Genomic DNA, 17721 nt, shown 5'->3' with positions numbered 1-17721 from the left:
CCATATAGGTGTATTCATGTTTAGAGTGTGCGTGCGCATGCCTACGCGCGTGTGCACTCTAAACAGAAATGAGTAAAATGGGAGTAAGCTACTCTTTTTTCACTCCCATATAGGCGTATTCATGTTTAGAGTGTGCGTGAGCATGCCTAAGCGCGTGTGCACTCTAAACAGAAATGAGTAAAATCGGAGTAAGCTACTTTTTCTTTCAATCCCATATAGACTTATTCATGCTTAGAGTTCGTGCGTGCGTGCGCATGCCTACGCGCGTGTGCACTCTAAACAGAAATGAGTAAAATGGGAGTAAGCTCCTCTTTTTTTGACTCCCATATAGGCTTATTCATGTTTAGAGTGTGCGTGCTTGCGTGCGCATGCCTACGCGCGTGTGCACTCTAAACAGAAATGAATAAAATGAGAGTAAGCTACTCTTTTTTCAATCCCATATAGGCGTATTCATGTTTAGAGTGTGCGTGCGCATGCCTACGCGCGTGTGCACTCTAAACAGAAATGAATAAAATGGGAGTAAGCTACTCTTTTTTTCACTCCCATATAGGCGTATTCATATTTAGAGTGTGCGTGCGCATGCCTACGCGCGTGTGCACTCTAAACAGAAGTGAGTAAAATGGGAGTAAGCAACTGTGTTTTTCACTCCCGTATAGGCGTATTCGTGGTTAGAGTGCGTACGTGCGCATCCCTACGCGCGTTTGCACTCTAAACAGAAAGGAGTAAAATGGGAGTAGGCTACTCTTTTTTTCACTCCCATATAGGCGTATTCATGTTTAGAGTGTGTGTGCGTGCGTGCGCATGCCTACGCGTGTGCACTCTAAACAGAAATGAGTAAAATGGGAGTAAGCTACTATTTTTTACTCCCATATAGGCGTGTTCGTGTTTAGAGTGTGCGTGCGTTCGTGCGTGCGCGTGTGCACTCTAAACGGAAATGAGTGAAATGGGAGTAAGCCATTCTTTTTTTCAATCCCATATAAGCGTATTCATGTTTAGAGTGTGCGTACGTGCGTGCGCATGCCTACGCGCGTGTGCACTCTAAACAGAAATGAGTAAAATGGGAGTAAGCTACTTTTTTTTTCAATCCCATATAGACTTATTCATGTTTAGAGTGTGCGTGCTTGCGTGCGCATGCCTACGCGCGTGTGCACTCTAAACAGAAATGAATAAAATGAGAGTAAGCTACTCTTTTTTCAATCCCATATAGGCGTATTCATGTTTAGAGTGTGCGTGCTTGCGTGCGCATGCCTACGCGCGTGTGCACTCTAAACAGAAATGAATAAAATGAGAGTAAGCTACTCTTTTTTCAATCCCATATAGGCGTATTCATGTTTAGAGTGTGCGTGCGCATGCCTACGCGTGTGCACTCTAAACAGAAATGAGTAAAATGGGAGTAAGCTACTATTTTTTACTCCCATATAGGCGTGTTCGTGTTTAGAGTGTGCGTGCGTTCGTGCGTGCGCGTGTGCACTCTAAACGGAAATGAGTGAAATGGGAGTAAGCCATTCTTTTTTTCAATCCCATATAAGCGTATTCATGTTTAGAGTGTGCGTACGTGCGTGCGCATGCCTACGCGCGTGTGCACTCTAAACAGAAATGAGTAAAATGGGAGTAAGCTACTTTTTTTTTCAATCCCATATAGACTTATTCATGTTTAGAGTGTGCGTGCTTGCGTGCGCATGCCTACGCGCGTGTGCACTCTAAACAGAAATGAATAAAATGAGAGTAAGCTACTCTTTTTTCAATCCCATATAGGCGTATTCATGTTTAGAGTGTGCGTGCGCATGCCTACGCGCGTGTGCACTCTAAACAGAAATGAATAAAATGGGAGTAAGCTACTCTTTTTTTCACTCCCATATAGGCGTATTCATATTTAGAGTGTGCGTGCGCATGCCTACGCGCGTGTGCACTCTAAACAGAAGTGAGTAAAATGGGAGTAAGCAACTGTGTTTTTCACTCCCGTATAGGCGTATTCGTGGTTAGAGTGCGTACGTGCGCATCCCTACGCGCGTTTGCACTCTAAACAGAAAGGAGTAAAATGGGAGTAGGCTACTCTTTTTTTCACTCCCATATAGGCGTATTCATGTTTAGAGTGTGTGTGCGCATGCCTACGCGCGTGTGCACTCTAAACAGAAATGAATAAAATGAGAGTAAGCTACTCTTTTTTCAATCCCATATAGGCGTATTCATGTTTAGAGTGTGCGTGCGCATGCCTACGCGTGTGCACTCTAAACAGAAATGAGTAAAATGGGAGTAAGCTACTATTTTTTACTCCCATATAGGCGTGTTCGTGTTTAGAGTGTGCGTGCGTTCGTGCGTGCGCGTGTGCACTCTAAACGGAAATGAGTGAAATGGGAGTAAGCCATTCTTTTTTTCAATCCCATATAAGCGTATTCATGTTTAGAGTGTGCGTACGTGCGTGCGCATGCCTACGCGCGTGTGCACTCTAAACAGAAATGAGTAAAATGGGAGTATGCTACTTTTTTTTCACTCCCATATAGGCGTATTCATGTTTAGAGTGTGCGTGCTTGCGTGCGCATGCCTACGCGCGTGTGCACTCTAAACAGAAATGAATAAAATGAGAGTAAGCTACTCTTTTTTCACTCCCATATAGGCGTATTCATGTTTAGAGTGTGCGAGCGCATGCCTACGCGCGTGTGCACTCTAAACAGAAATGAGTAAAATGGGAGTAAGTCACTCTTTTTTCACTCTCATATAGGCGTATTCATGTTTAGAGTGTGCGTGCGCATGCCTACGCGCGTGTGCACTCTAAACAGAAATGAGTAAAATGGGAGTAAGCTACCCTTTTTTCACTCCCATATTGGCGTATTCATGTTTAGAGTGTGCGTGCGCATGCCTACGCGCGTGTGCACTCTAAACAGAAATGAGTAAAATGGGAGTAAGCAACTCTTTTTTTCACTCCCGTATAGGCGTATTTGTGTTTAGAGTGTGCGTGTGTGCGCATGCCTGCGCGCGTGTGCACTCAAACAGAAATGAGTAAAATTGGAGTAAGCTACTCTTTTTTCAATCCCATATTGGCGTATTCATGTTTAGAGTGTGCGTGTGCATCCCTACGCGCGTGTGCACTCTAAACAGAAATGAGTAAAATGGGAGTAAGCTACTCTTTTTTCACTCTCATATAGGCGTATTCATGATTGGAGTGTGCGTGCGCATGCCTACGCGCGTGTGCACTCTAAACATAAATGAGTAAAATGGGACTAAGCTGCTATTTGTTCACTCCCATATAGGCGTATTCGTGTTTAGAGTGTGTGCGTGCGTGCGCATGCCTACGCGCGTGTGCACTCTAAACAGAAATGAGTAAAATGGGAGTAACCTACTCTTTTTTTCACTCCCATATAGGCGTATTCATGTTTAGAGTGTGTGTGCGTGCGTGCGCATGCCTACGCGTGTGCACTCTAAACAGAAATGAGTAAAATGGGAGTAAGCTACTATTTTTTACTCCCATATAGGCGTGTTCGTGTTTAGAGTGTGCGTGCGTTCGTGCGTGCGCGTGTGCACTCTAAACGGAAATGAGTGAAATGAGAGTAAGCCATTCTTTTTTTCAATCCCATATAAGCGTATTCATGTTTAGAGTGTGCGTACGTGCGCGCGCATGCCTACGCGCGTGTGCACTCTAAACAGAAATGAGTAAAATGGGAGTAAGCTACTTTTTTTTTCAATCCCATATAGACTTATTCATGTTTAGAGTGTGCGTGCGTGCGTGCGCATGCCTACGCGCGTGTGCACTCTAAACAGAAATGAGTAAAATGGGAGTATGCTACTTTTTTTTCACTCCCATATAGGCGTATTCATGTTTAGAGTGTGCGTGCTTGCGTGCGCATGCCTACGCGCGTGTGCACTCTAAACAGAAATGAATAAAATGAGAGTAAGCTACTCTTTTTTCACTCCCATATAGGCGTATTCATGTTTAGAGTGTGCGTGCGCATGCCTACGCGCGTGTGCACTCTAAACAGAAATGAGTAAAATGGGAGTAAGCTACCCTTTTTTCACTCCCATATTGGCGTATTCATGTTTAGAGTGTGCGTGCGCATGCCTACGCGCGTGTGCACTCTAAACAGAAATGAGTAAAATGGGAGTAAGCAACTCTTTTTTTCACTCCCGTATAGGCGTATTTGTGTTTAGAGTGTGCGTGTGTGCGCATGCCTGCGCGCGTGTGCACTCAAACAGAAATGAGTAAAATTGGAGTAAGCTACTCTTTTTTCAATCCCATATTGGCGTATTCATGTTTAGAGTGTGCGTGTGCATCCCTACGCGCGTGTGCACTCTAAACAGAAATGAGTAAAATGGGAGTAAGCTACTCTTTTTTCACTCTCATATAGGCGTATTCATGATTGGAGTGTGCGTGCGCATGCCTACGCGCGTGTGCACTCTAAACATAAATGAGTAAAATGGGACTAAGCTGCTATTTGTTCACTCCCATATAGGCGTATTCGTGTTTAGAGTGTGTGCGTGCGTGCGCATGCCTACGCGCGTGTGCACTCTAAACAGAAATGAGTGAAATGGGACTAAGCTGCTATTTGTTCACTCCCATATAGGCGTATTCGTGTTTAGAGTGTGCATGCGTGCGTGCGCATGCCTACGCGCGTGTGCACTCTAAACAGAAATGAGTAAAATGGGAGTAACCTACTCTTTTTTTCACTCCCATATTGGCGTATTCATGTTTAGAGTGTGTGTGCGTGCGTGCGCATGCCTACGCGCGTGTGCACTCTAAACAGAAATGAGTAAAATGGGAGTAAACTCTATTTTTTTACTCCCATATAGGCGTGTTCGTGTTTAGAGTGTGCGTGCGTTCGTGCGTGCGCGTGTGCACTCTAAACGGAAATGAGTAAAATGGGAGTAAGCTACTCTTTTTTCACTCCCATATAGGCATATTCATGTTTACAGTGTGCGTGCTTGCGTGCGCATGCCTACGCGCGTGTGCACTCTAAACAGAAATGAGTAAAATGAGAGTAAGGTACTCTTTTTCACTCCCATATAGGCGTATTCATGTTTAGAGTGTGCGTGCGTGCGTGCGCAAGCCTACGCGCGTGTGCACTATAAACAGAAATGAGTAAAATGGGAGTAAGCAACTGTTTTTTTCACTCCCGTATAGGCGTATTCGTGTTTAGAGTGTGCGTGCGTGCGCATGCCTACGCGCGTGTGCACTCTAAACAGAAATGAGTAAAATGGGAGTAAGCTACTCTTTTTTCACTCCCATATAGGCGTATTCATGTTTAGAGTGTGCGTGAGCATGCCTAAGCGCGTGTGCACTCTAAACAGAAATGAGTAAAATCGGAGTAAGCTACTGTTTTTTTCACTCCCATATAGGCGTATTCATGTTTAGAGTGTGCGTGCGCATGCCTACGCGCGTGTGCACTCTAAACAGAAATGAGTAAAATGGGAGTAAGCTACTCTTTTTTTCACTCCCATATAGACTTATTCATGCTTAGAGTTCGTGCGTGCGTGCGCATGCCTACGCGCGTGTGCACTCTAAACAGAAATGAGTAAAATGGGAGTAAGCTCCTCTTTTTTTGACTCCCATATAGGCTTATTCATGTTTAGAGTGTGCGTGCTTGCGTGCGCATGCCTACGCGCGTGTGCACTCTAAACAGAAATGAATAAAATGAGAGTAAGCTACTCTTTTTTCAATCCCATATAGGCGTATTCATGTTTAGAGTGTGCGTGCGCATGCCTACGCGCGTGTGCACTCTAAACAGAAATGAGTAAAATGGGAGTAAGCTACTCTTTTTTTCACTCCCATATAGGCGTATTCATATTTAGAGTGTGCGTGCGCATGCCTACGCGCGTGTGCACTCTAAACAGAAATGAGTAAAATGGGAGTAAGCTACTCTTTTTTTCACTCCCATATAGGCGTATTCATATTTAGAGTGTGCGTGCGCATGCCTACGCGCGTGTGCACTCTAAATAGAAATGAGTAAAATGGGAGTAAGCTCCTCTTTTTTTCACTCCCATATAGGCGTATTCATATTTAGAGTGTGCGTGCGCATGCCTACGCGCGTGTGCACTCTAAACAGAAATGAGTAAAATGGGAGTAAGCTACACTTTTTTTCACTCCCATATAGGCGTATTCATATTTAGAGTGTGCGTGCGCATGCCTACGCGCGTGTGCACTCTAAACAGAAATGAGTAAAATGGGAGTAAGCTACTCTTTTTTTCACTCCCATATAGGCGTATTCATATTTAGAGTGTGCGTGCGCATGCCTACGCGCGTGTGCACTCTAAACAGAAATGAGTAAAATGGGAGTAAGCTACTCTTTTTTTCACTCCCATATAGGCGTATTCATATTTAGAGTGTGCGTGCGCATGCCTACGCGCGTGTGCACTCTAAACAGAAATGAGTAAAATGGGAGTAAGCTACTCTTTTTTTCACTCCCATATAGGCGTATTCATATTTAGAGTGTGCGTGCGCATGCCTACGCGCGTGTGCACTCTAAACAGAAATGAGTAAAATGGGAGTAAGCTACTCTTTTTTTCACTCCCATATAGGCGTATTCATATTTAGAGTGTGCGTGCGCATGCCTACGCGCGTGTGCACTCTAAACAGAAATGAGTAAAATGGGAGTAAGCTACTCTTTTTTTTACTCCCATATAGGCGTATTCATATTTAGAGTGTGCGTGCGCATGCCTACGCGCGTGTGCACTCTAAACAGAAATGAGTAAAATGGGAGTAAGCTACTCTTTTTTTCACTCCCATATAGGCGTATTCATATTTAGAGTGTGCGTGCGCATGCCTACGCGCGTGTGCACTCTAAACAGAAATGAGTAAAATGGGAGTAAGCTACTCTTTTTTCAATCCCATATTGGCGTATTCATTTTTAGAGTCTGCGTGCGCATGCCTACGCGCGTGTGCACTCTAAACATAAATGAGTAAAATGGGAGTAAGCTGCTCTTTTTTCACTCCCATATTGGCGTATTCATGTTTAGAGTCTGCGTGCGCATGCCTACGCGCGTGTGCACTCTAAACATAAATGAGTAAAATGGGACTAAGCTGCTATTTGTTCACTCCCATATAGGCGTATTCGTGTTTAGAGTGTGTGCGTGCGTGCGCATGCCTACGCGCGTGTGCACTCTAAACAGAAATGAATAAAATGAGAGTTAGCTACTCTTTTTTCAATCCCATATAGGCGTATTCATGTTTAGAGTGTGCGTGAGCATGCCTAAGCGCGTGTGCACTCTAAACAGAAATGAGTAAAATCGGAGTAAGCTACTTTTTTTTTCAATCCCATATAGACTTATTCATATTTAGAGTGTGCGTGCGCATGCCTACGCACGTGTGCACTCTAAACAGAAATGAGTAAAATGGGAGTAAGCTACTCTTTTTTTCACTCCCGTATAGGCGTATTCGTGTTTAGAGTATGCGTCCGTGCGGATGCCTGCGCGCGTGTGCACTCTAAACAGAAGTGAGTAAAATGGGAGTAAGCAACTGTGTTTTTCACTCCCGTATAGGCGTATTCGTGGTTAGAGTGCGTGTGTGCGCATGCCTGCGCGCGTGTGCACTCTAAACAGAAATGAGTAAAATGGGAGTAAGCTACTCTTTTTTCACTCCCATATAGGCGTATTCGTGTTTAGAGTGTGCGTGCGTTTGTGCGTGCGCGTGTGCACTCTAAACGGAATTGAGTAAAATGGGAGTAAGCTACTCTTTTTTCACTCCCATATAGGCGCATTCATGTTTAGAGTGTGCGTGCGCGTGCCTACGCGCGTTTGCACTCTAAACAGAAAGGAGTAAAATGGGAGTAGGCTACTCTTTTTTCACTCCCATATAGGCGTATTCGTGTTTAGAGTGTGCGTGCGTTTGTGCGTGCGCGTGTGCACTCTAAACGGAATTGAGTAAAATGGGAGTAAGCTACTCTTTTTTCACTCCCATATAGGCACATTCATGTTTAGAGTGTGCGTACGTGCGTCCGCATGCCTACGCAAGTGTGCACTCTAAACATAAATGAGTAAAATGGGAGTAAGCTACTGTTTTTTTTACTCCCATATAGGCGTATTCATGTTTAGAGTGTGCATGCGTGCGTGCGCATGCCTACGCGCGTGTGCACTCTAAACAGAAATGAGTAAAATGGGAGTAACCTACTCTTTTTTTCACTCCCATATAGGCGTATTCATGTTTAGAGTGTGTGTGCGTGCGTGCGCATGCCTACGCGTGTGCACTCTAAACAGAAATGAGTAAAATGGGAGTAAGCTACTATTTTTTACTCCCATATAGGCGTGTTCGTGTTTAGAGTGTGCGTGCGTTCGTGCGTGCGCGTGTGCACTCTAAGCGGAAATGAGTGAAATGGGAGTAAGCCACTCTTTTTTTCAATCCCATATAAGCGTATTCATGTTTAGAGTGTGCGTGCGTGCGTGCGCATGCCTACGCGCATGTGCACTCTAAACAGAAATGAGTAAAATGGGAGTAAGCAACTCTTTTTTTCACTCCACTATAGGCGTATTCGTGTTAAATGTGTGCGTATGTGCGTGCGCATGCCTACGCGCGTGTGCACTCTAAACAGAAATGAGTAAAATTGGAGTAAGCCACTCTTTTTCACTCCCATATAGGCATATTCATGTTTAGAGAGAGCGCGCGTACGTGGGCATGCCTACGCGCGTGTGCACTCTAAACAGAAATGAGCAAAATGGGAGTATGCTACTTTTTTTCACTCCCATATAGGCGTATTCATGTTTAGAGTGTGCGTGCTTGCGTGCGCATGCCTACGCGCGTGTGCACTCTAAACAGAAATGAATAAAATGAGAGTAAGCTACTCTTTTTTCACTCCCATATAGGCGTATTCATGTTAAGAGTGTGCGAGCGCATGCCTACGCGCGTGTGCACTCTAAACAGAAATGAGTAAAATGGGAGTAAGTCACTCTTTTTTCACTCTCATATAGGCGTATTCATGTTTAGAGTGTGCGTGCGCATGCCTACGCGCGTGTGCACTCTAAACAGAAATGAGTAAAATGGGAGTAAGCTACTCTTTTTTCACTCCCATATTGGCGTATTCATGTTTAGAGTGTGCGTGCGCATGCCTACGCGCGTGTGCACTCTAAACAGAAATGAGTAAAATGGGAGTAAGCAACTCTTTTTTTCACTCCCGTATAGGCGTATTCGTATTTAGAGTGTGCGTGTGTGCGCATGCCTGCGCGCATGTGCACTCAAACAGAAATGAGTAAAATTGGAGTAAGCTACTCTTTTTTCAATCCCATATTGGCGTATTCATGTTTAGAGTGTGCGTGTGCATCCATACGCGCGTGTGCACTCTAAACAGAAATGAGTAAAATGGGAGTAAGCTACTCTTTTTTCACTCTCATATAGGCGTATTCATGATTGGAGTGTGCGTGCGCATGCCTACGCGCGTGTGCACTCTAAACATAAATGAGTAAAATGGGACTAAGCTGCTATTTGTTCACTCCCATATAGGCGTATTCGTGTTTAGAGTGTGCGTGCGTGCGTGCGCATGCCTACGCGCGTGTGCACTCTAAACAGAAATGAGTAAAATGGGACTAAGCTGCTATTTGTTCACTCCCATATAGGCGTATTCGTGTTTAGAGAGTGTGCGTGCGTGCGCATGCCTACGCGCGTGTGCACTCTAAACAGAAATGAGTGAAATGGGACTAAGCTGCTATTTGTTCACTCCCATATAGGCGTGTTCGTGTTTAGAGTGTGCATGGGCGCGTGCGCATGCCTACGCGCGTGTGCACTCTAAACATAAATGAGTAAAATGGGACTAAGCTGCTATTTGTTCACTCCCATATAGGCGTATTCGTGTTTAGAGTGTGTGCGTGCGTGCGCATGCCTACGCGCGTGTGCACTTTAAACAGAAATGAGTGAAATGGGACTAAGCTGCTATTTGTTCACTCCCATATAGGCGTATTCGTGTTTAGAGTGTGCATGCGTGCGTGCGCATGCCTACGCGCGTGTGCACTCTAAACAGAAATGAGTAAAATGGGAGTAACCTACTCTTTTTTTCACTCCCATATAGGCGTATTCATGTTTAGAGTGTGTGTGCGTGCGTGCGCATGCCTACGCGCGTGTGCACTCTAAGCAGAAATGAGTAAAATGGGAGTAAACTCTATTTTTTTACTCCCATATAGGCGTGTTCGTGTTTAGAGTGTGCGTGCGTTCGTGCGTGCGCGTGTGCACTCTAAACGGAAATGAGTAAAATGGGAGTAAGCTACTCTTTTTTCACTCCCATATAGGCGTATTCATGTTTACAGTGTGCGTGCTTGCGTGCGCATGCCTACGCGCGTGTGCACTCTAAACAGAAATGAGTAAAATGAGAGTAAGCTACTCTTTTTCACTCCCATATAGGCGTATTCATGTTTAGAGTGTGCGTGCGTGCGTGCGCATGCCTGCGCGCGTGTGCACTCTAAACAGAAATGAGTAAAATGGGAGTAAGCTACTCTTTTTTCACTCTCATATAGGCGTATTCATGATTGGAGTGTGCGTGCGCATGCCTACGCGCGTGTGCACTCTAAACATAAATGAGTAAAATGGGACTAAGCTGCTATTTGTTCACTCCCATATAGGCGTATTCGTGTTTAGAGTGTGTGCGTGCGTGCGCATGCCTACGCGCGTGTGCACTCTAAACAGAAATGAGTGAAATGGGACTAAGCTGCTATTTGTTCACTCCCATATAGGCGTATTCGTGTTTAGAGTGTGCATGCGTGCGTGCGCATGCCTACGCGCGTGTGCACTCTAAACAGAAATGAGTAAAATGGGAGTAACCTACTCTTTTTTTCACTCCCATATTGGCGTATTCATGTTTAGAGTGTGTGTGCGTGCGTGCGCATGCCTACGCGCGTGTGCACTCTAAACAGAAATGAGTAAAATGGGAGTAAACTCTATTTTTTTACTCCCATATAGGCGTGTTCGTGTTTAGAGTGTGCGTGCGTTCGTGCGTGCGCGTGTGCACTCTAAACGGAAATGAGTAAAATGGGAGTAAGCTACTCTTTTTTCACTCCCATATAGGCATATTCATGTTTACAGTGTGCGTGCTTGCGTGCGCATGCCTACGCGCGTGTGCACTCTAAACAGAAATGAGTAAAATGAGAGTAAGGTACTCTTTTTCACTCCCATATAGGCGTATTCATGTTTAGAGTGTGCGTGCGTGCGTGCGCAAGCCTACGCGCGTGTGCACTATAAACAGAAATGAGTAAAATGGGAGTAAGCAACTGTTTTTTTCACTCCCGTATAGGCGTATTCGTGTTTAGAGTGTGCGTGCGTGCGCATGCCTACGCGCGTGTGCACTCTAAACAGAAATGAGTAAAATGGGAGTAAGCTACTCTTTTTTCACTCCCATATAGGCGTATTCATGTTTAGAGTGTGCGTGAGCATGAATAAGCGCGTGTGCACTCTAAACAGAAATGAGTAAAATCGGAGTAAGCTACTGTTTTTTTCACTCCCATATAGGCGTATTCATGTTTAGAGTGTGCGTGCGCATGCCTACGCGCGTGTGCACTCTAAACAGAAATGAGTAAAATGGGAGTAAGCTACTCTTTTTTTCACTCCCATATAGACTTATTCATGCTTAGAGTTCGTGCGTGCGTGCGCATGCCTACGCGCGTGTGCACTCTAAACAGAAATGAGTAAAATGGGAGTAAGCTCCTCTTTTTTTGACTCCCATATAGGCTTATTCATGTTTAGAGTGTGCGTGCTTGCGTGCGCATGCCTACGCGCGTGTGCACTCTAAACAGAAATGAATAAAATGAGAGTAAGCTACTCTTTTTTCAATCCCATATAGGCGTATTCATGTTTAGAGTGTGCGTGCGCATGCCTATGCGCGTGTGCACTCTAAACAGAAATGAGTAAAATGGGAGTAAGCTACTCTTTTTTTCACTCCCATATAGGCGTATTCATATTTAGAGTGTGCGTGCGCATGCCTACGCGCGTGTGCACTCTAAACAGAAATGAGTAAAATGGGAGTAAGCTACTCTTTTTTTCACTCCCATATAGGCGTATTCATATTTAGAGTGTGCGTGCGCATGCCTACGCGCGTGTGCACTCTAAACAGAAATGAGTAAAATGGGAGTAAGCTACTCTTTTTTTCACTCCCATATAGGCGTATTCATATTTAGAGTGTGCGTGCGCATGCCTACGCGCGTGTGCACTCTAAACAGAAATGAGTAAAATGGGAGTAAGCTACTCTTTTTTTCACTCCCATATAGGCGTATTCATATTTAGAGTGTGCGTGCGCATGCCTACGCGCGTGTGCACTCTAAACAGAAATGAGTAAAATGGGAGTAAGCTACTCTTTTGTTCACTCCCATATAGGCGTATTCATATTTAGAGTGTGCGTGCGCATGCCTACGCGCGTGTGCACTCTAAACAGAAATGAGTAAAATGGGAGTAAGCTACTCTTTTTTTCACTCCCATATAGGCGTATTCATATTTAGAGTGTGCGTGCGCATGCCTACGCGCGTGTGCACTCTAAACAGAAATGAGTAAAATGGGAGTAAGCTACTCTTTTTTTCACTCCCATATAGGCGTATTCATATTTAGAGTGTGCGTGCGCATGCCTACGCGCGTGTGCACTCTAAACAGAAATGAGTAAAATGGGAGTAAGCTACTCTTTTTTTCAATCCCATATTGGCGTATTCATGTTTAGAGTGTGCGTGCGTGCGTGCGCATGCCTACGCGCGTGTGCACTCTAAACAGAAGTGAGTAAAATGGGAGTAAGCAACTGTGTTTTTCACTCCCGTATAGGCGTATTCGTGGTTAGAGTGCGTGTGTGCGCATGCCTGCGCGCGTGTGCACTCTAAACAGAAATGAGTAAAATGGGAGTAAGCTACTCTTTTTTCAATCCCATATTGGCGTATTCATTTTTAGAGTGTACGTGCGCATCCCTACGCGCGTGTGCACTCTAAACAGAAATGAGTAAAATGGGAGTAAGCTGCTCTTTTTTCACTCCCATATTGGCGTATTCATGTTTAGAGTCTGCGTGCGCATGCCTACGCGCGTGTGCACTCTAAACATAAATGAGTAAAATGGGACTAAGCTGCTATTTGTTCACTCCCATATAGGCGTATTCGTGTTTAGAGTGTGTGCGTGCGTGCGCATGCCTACGCGCGTGTGCACTCTAAACAGAAATGAATAAAATGAGAGTAAGCTACTCTTTTTTCAATCCCATATAGGCGTATTCATGTTTAGAGTGTGCGTGAGCATGCCTAAGCGCGTGTGCACTCTAAACAGAAATGAGTAAAATCGGAGTAAGCTACTTTTTTTTTCAATCCCATATAGACTTATTCATATTTAGAGTGTGCGTGCGCATGCCTACGCGCGTGTGCACTCTAAACAGAAATGAGTAAAATGGGAGTAAGCTACTCTTTTTTTCACTCCCGTATAGGCGTATTCGTGTTTAGAGTATGCGTCCGTGCGGATGCCTGCGCGCGTGTGCACTCTAAACAGAAATGAGTAAAATGGGAGTAAGCTACTCTTTTTTCACTCCCATATAGGCGTATTCGTGTTTAGAGTGTGCGTGCGTTTGTGCGTGCGCGTGTGCACTCTAAACGGAATTGAGTAAAATGGGAGTAAGCTACTCTTTTTTCACTCCCATATAGGCGCATTCATGTTTAGAGTGTGCGTGCGCGTGCCTACGCGCGTTTGCACTCTAAACAGAAAGGAGTAAAATGGGAGTAGGCTACTCTTTTTTCACTCCCATATAGGCGTATTCGTGTTTAGAGTGTGCGTGCGTTTGTGCGTGCGCGTGTGCACTCTAAACGGAATTGAGTAAAATGGGAGTAAGCTACTCTTTTTTCATTCCCATATAGGCACATTCATGTTTAGAGTGTGCGTACGTGCGTCCGCATGCCTACGCAAGTGTGCACTCTAAACATAAATGAGTAAAATGGGAGTAAGCTACTGTTTTTTTTACTCCCATATAGGCGTATTCATGTTTAGAGTGTGCATGCGTGCGTGCGCATGCCTACGCGCGTGTGCACTCTAAACAGAAATGAGTAAAATGGGAGTAACCTACTCTTTTTTTCACTCCCATATAGGCGTATTCATGTTTAGAGTGTGTGTGCGTGCGTGCGCATGCCTACGCGTGTGCACTCTAAACAGAAATGAGTAAAATGGGAGTAAGCTACTATTTTTTACTCCCATATAGGCGTGTTCGTGTTTAGAGTGTGCGTGCGTTCGTGCGTGCGCGTGTGCACTCTAAACGGAAATGAGTGAAATGGGAGTAAGCCACTCTTTTTTTCAATCCCATATAAGCGTATTCATGTTTAGAGTGTGCGTGCGTGCGTGCGCATGCCTACGCGCATGTGCACTCTAAACAGAAATGAGTAAAATGGGAGTAAGCAACTCTTTTTTTCACTCCACTATAGGCGTATTCGTGTTAAATGTGTGCGTATGTGCGTGCGCATGCCTACGCGCGTGTGCACTCTAAACAGAAATGAGTAAAATTGGAGTAAGCCACTCTTTTTCACTCCCATATAGGCATATTCATGTTTAGAGAGAGCGCGCGTACGTGGGCATGCCTACGCGCGTGTGCACTCTAAACAGAAATGAGCAAAATGGGAGTATGCTACTTTTTTTCACTCCCATATAGGCGTATTCATGTTTAGAGTGTGCGTGCTTGCGTGCGCATGCCTACGCGCGTGTGCACTCTAAACAGAAATGAATAAAATGAGAGTAAGCTACTCTTTTTTCACTCCCATATAGGCGTATTCATGTTTAGAGTGTGCGAGCGCATGCCTACGCGCGTGTGCACTCTAAACAGAAATGAGTAAAATGGGAGTAAGTCACTCTTTTTTCACTCTCATATAGGCGTATTCATGTTTAGAGTGTGCGTGCGCATGCCTACGCGCGTGTGCACTCTAAACAGAAATGAGTAAAATGGGAGTAAGCTACTCTTTTTTCACTCCCATATTGGCGTATTCATGTTTAGAGTGTGCGTGCGCATGCCTACGCGCGTGTGCACTCTAAACAGAAATGAGTAAAATGGGAGTAAGCAACTCTTTTTTTCACTCCCGTATAGGCGTATTCGTATTTAGAGTGTGCGTGTGTGCGCATGCCTGCGCGCATGTGCACTCAAACAGAAATGAGTAAAATTGGAGTAAGCTACTCTTTTTTCAATCCCATATTGGCGTATTCATGTTTAGAGTGTGCGTGTGCATCCATACGCGCGTGTGCACTCTAAACAGAAATGAGTAAAATGGGAGTAAGCTACTCTTTTTTCACTCTCATATAGGCGTATTCATGATTGGAGTGTGCGTGCGCATGCCTACGCGCGTGTGCACTCTAAACATAAATGAGTAAAATGGGACTAAGCTGCTATTTGTTCACTCCCATATAGGCGTATTCGTGTTTAGAGTGTGCGTGCGTGCGTGCGCATGCCTACGCGCGTGTGCACTCTAAACAGAAATGAGTAAAATGGGACTAAGCTGCTATTTGTTCACTCCCATATAGGCGTATTCGTGTTTAGAGAGTGTGCGTGCGTGCGCATGCCTACGCGCGTGTGCACTCTAAACAGAAATGAGTGAAATGGGACTAAGCTGCTATTTGTTCACTCCCATATAGGCGTATTCGTGTTTAGAGTGTGCATGGGCGCGTGCGCATGCCTACGCGCGTGTGCACTCTAAACATAAATGAGTAAAATGGGACTAAGCTGCTATTTGTTCACTCCCATATAGGCGTATTCGTGTTTAGAGTGTGTGCGTGCGTGCGCATGCCTACGCGCGTGTGCACTTTAAACAGAAATGAGTGAAATGGGACTAAGCTGCTATTTGTTCACTCCCATATAGGCGTATTCGTGTTTAGAGTGTGCATGCGTGCGTGCGCATGCCTACGCGCGTGTGCACTCTAAACAGAAATGAGTAAAATGGGAGTAACCTACTCTTTTTTTCACTCCCATATAGGCGTATTCATGTTTAGAGTGTGTGTGCGTGCGTGCGCATGCCTACGCGCGTGTGCACTCTAAACAGAAATGAGTAAAATGGGAGTAAACTCTTTTTTTTTACTCCCATATAGGCGTGTTCGTGTTTAGAGTGTGCGTGCGTTCGTGCGTGCGCGTGTGCACTCTAAACGGAAATGAGTAAAATGGGAGTAAGCTACTCTTTTTTCACTCCCATATAGGCGTATTCATGTTTACAGTGTGCGTGCTTGCGTGCGCATGCCTACGCGCGTGTGCACTCTAAACAGAAATGAGTAAAATGAGAGTAAGCTACTCTTTTTCACTCCCATATAGGCGTATTCATGTTTAGAGTGTGCGTGCGTGCGTGCGCATGCCTGCGCTCGTGTGCACTCTAAACAGAAATGAGTAAAATGGGAGTAAGCTACTCTTTTTTTCAATCCCATATAGGCGTATTCATGTTTAGAGTGTGCGTGCGTGCGCATGCCTACGCGCGTGTGCACTCTAAACAGAAATGAGTAAAATGGGAGTAAGCTACTCTTTTTTCACTCCCATATAGGCGTATTCATGTTTAGAGTGTGTGTGCGTGCGTGCGCATGCCTACGCGCGTGTGCACTCTAAACAGAAATGAGTAAAATGGGACTAAGCTACTATTTTTTTTCTCCCATATAGGCGTGTTCGTGTTTAGTGTGCGTGCGTTCGTGCGTGCGCGTGTGCACTCTAAACGGAAATGAGTAAAATGGGAGTAAGCTACTCTTTTTTCAATCCTATATAGGCGTATTCATGTTTAGAGTGTGCGTGCGTGCGTGCGCATGCCTACGCGCATGTGCACTCTAAACAGAAATGAGTAAAATGGGAGTAAGCTCCTCTTTTTCAATCCCATATACACGTATTCATGTTTAGAGTGTGCGTGCGCATGCCTACGCGCGTGTGCACTCAAAACAGAAATTAGTAAAATGGGAGTAAGCTACTCTTTTTTCAATCCCATATTGGCGTATTCATGTTTAGAGTGTGCGTGCGCATGCCTACGCGCGTGTGCACTCAAAACAGAAATGAGTAAAATGGGAGTAAGCTACTCTTTTTTCACTCCCATATTGGCGTATTTATGTTTAGAGTGTGGGTGCGCATGCCTACGCGCGAGTGCACTCAAAACAGAAATGAGTAAAATGGGAGTAAGCTACTCTTTTTTCAATCCCATATTGGCGTATTCATGTTTAGAGTGTGCGTGCGTGCGTGCGCAAGCGTACGCGCGCGTGCGCTCTAAACAGAAAAGAGTAAAATGGGAGTAAGCTACTCTTTTTTCACTCCCGTATAGGCGTATTCGTGTTTAGAGTGTGCGTGCGTGCGCATGCCTGCGCGCGTTGCACTCTAAACAGAAATGAGTAAAATTGGAGTAAGTTACTCTTTTTTCAATTCCATATTAGCGTATTCATGTTTAGAGTGTGCGTGCGAGCGTGCGCATGCCTACGCGCGTGTGCGCTCTAAACAGAAAAGAGTAAAATGGGAGTAAGCAACTCTTTTTTTCACTCCCGTATAGGCGTATTCGTGTTTAGAGTGTGCGTGCGTGCGCATGCCTGCGCGCGTTGCACTCTAAACAGAAATGAGTAAAATTGGAGTAAGTTACTCTTTTTTCAATTCCATATTAGCGTATTCATGTTTAGAGTGTGCGTGCGAGCGTGCGCATGCCTACGCGCGTGTGCACTCTAAACAGAAATGAGTAAAATGGGAGTAAGCAACTTTTTTTTTCACTCCACTATAGGCGTGTTCGTGTTTAGTGTGCGTGCGTTCGTGCGTGCGCGTGTGCACTCTAAACAGAAATGAGTAAAATGGGAGTAAGCTACTCTTTTTTTCAATCCCATAAAGGCGTATT

This window comes from Amblyomma americanum, chromosome 1, assembly GCF_052857255.1.
Source record: "Amblyomma americanum isolate KBUSLIRL-KWMA chromosome 1, ASM5285725v1, whole genome shotgun sequence".
Classification (NCBI taxonomy): Eukaryota; Metazoa; Arthropoda; class Arachnida; order Ixodida; family Ixodidae; genus Amblyomma; species Amblyomma americanum.
Note: the sequence above shows the minus strand (reverse complement) of the source record.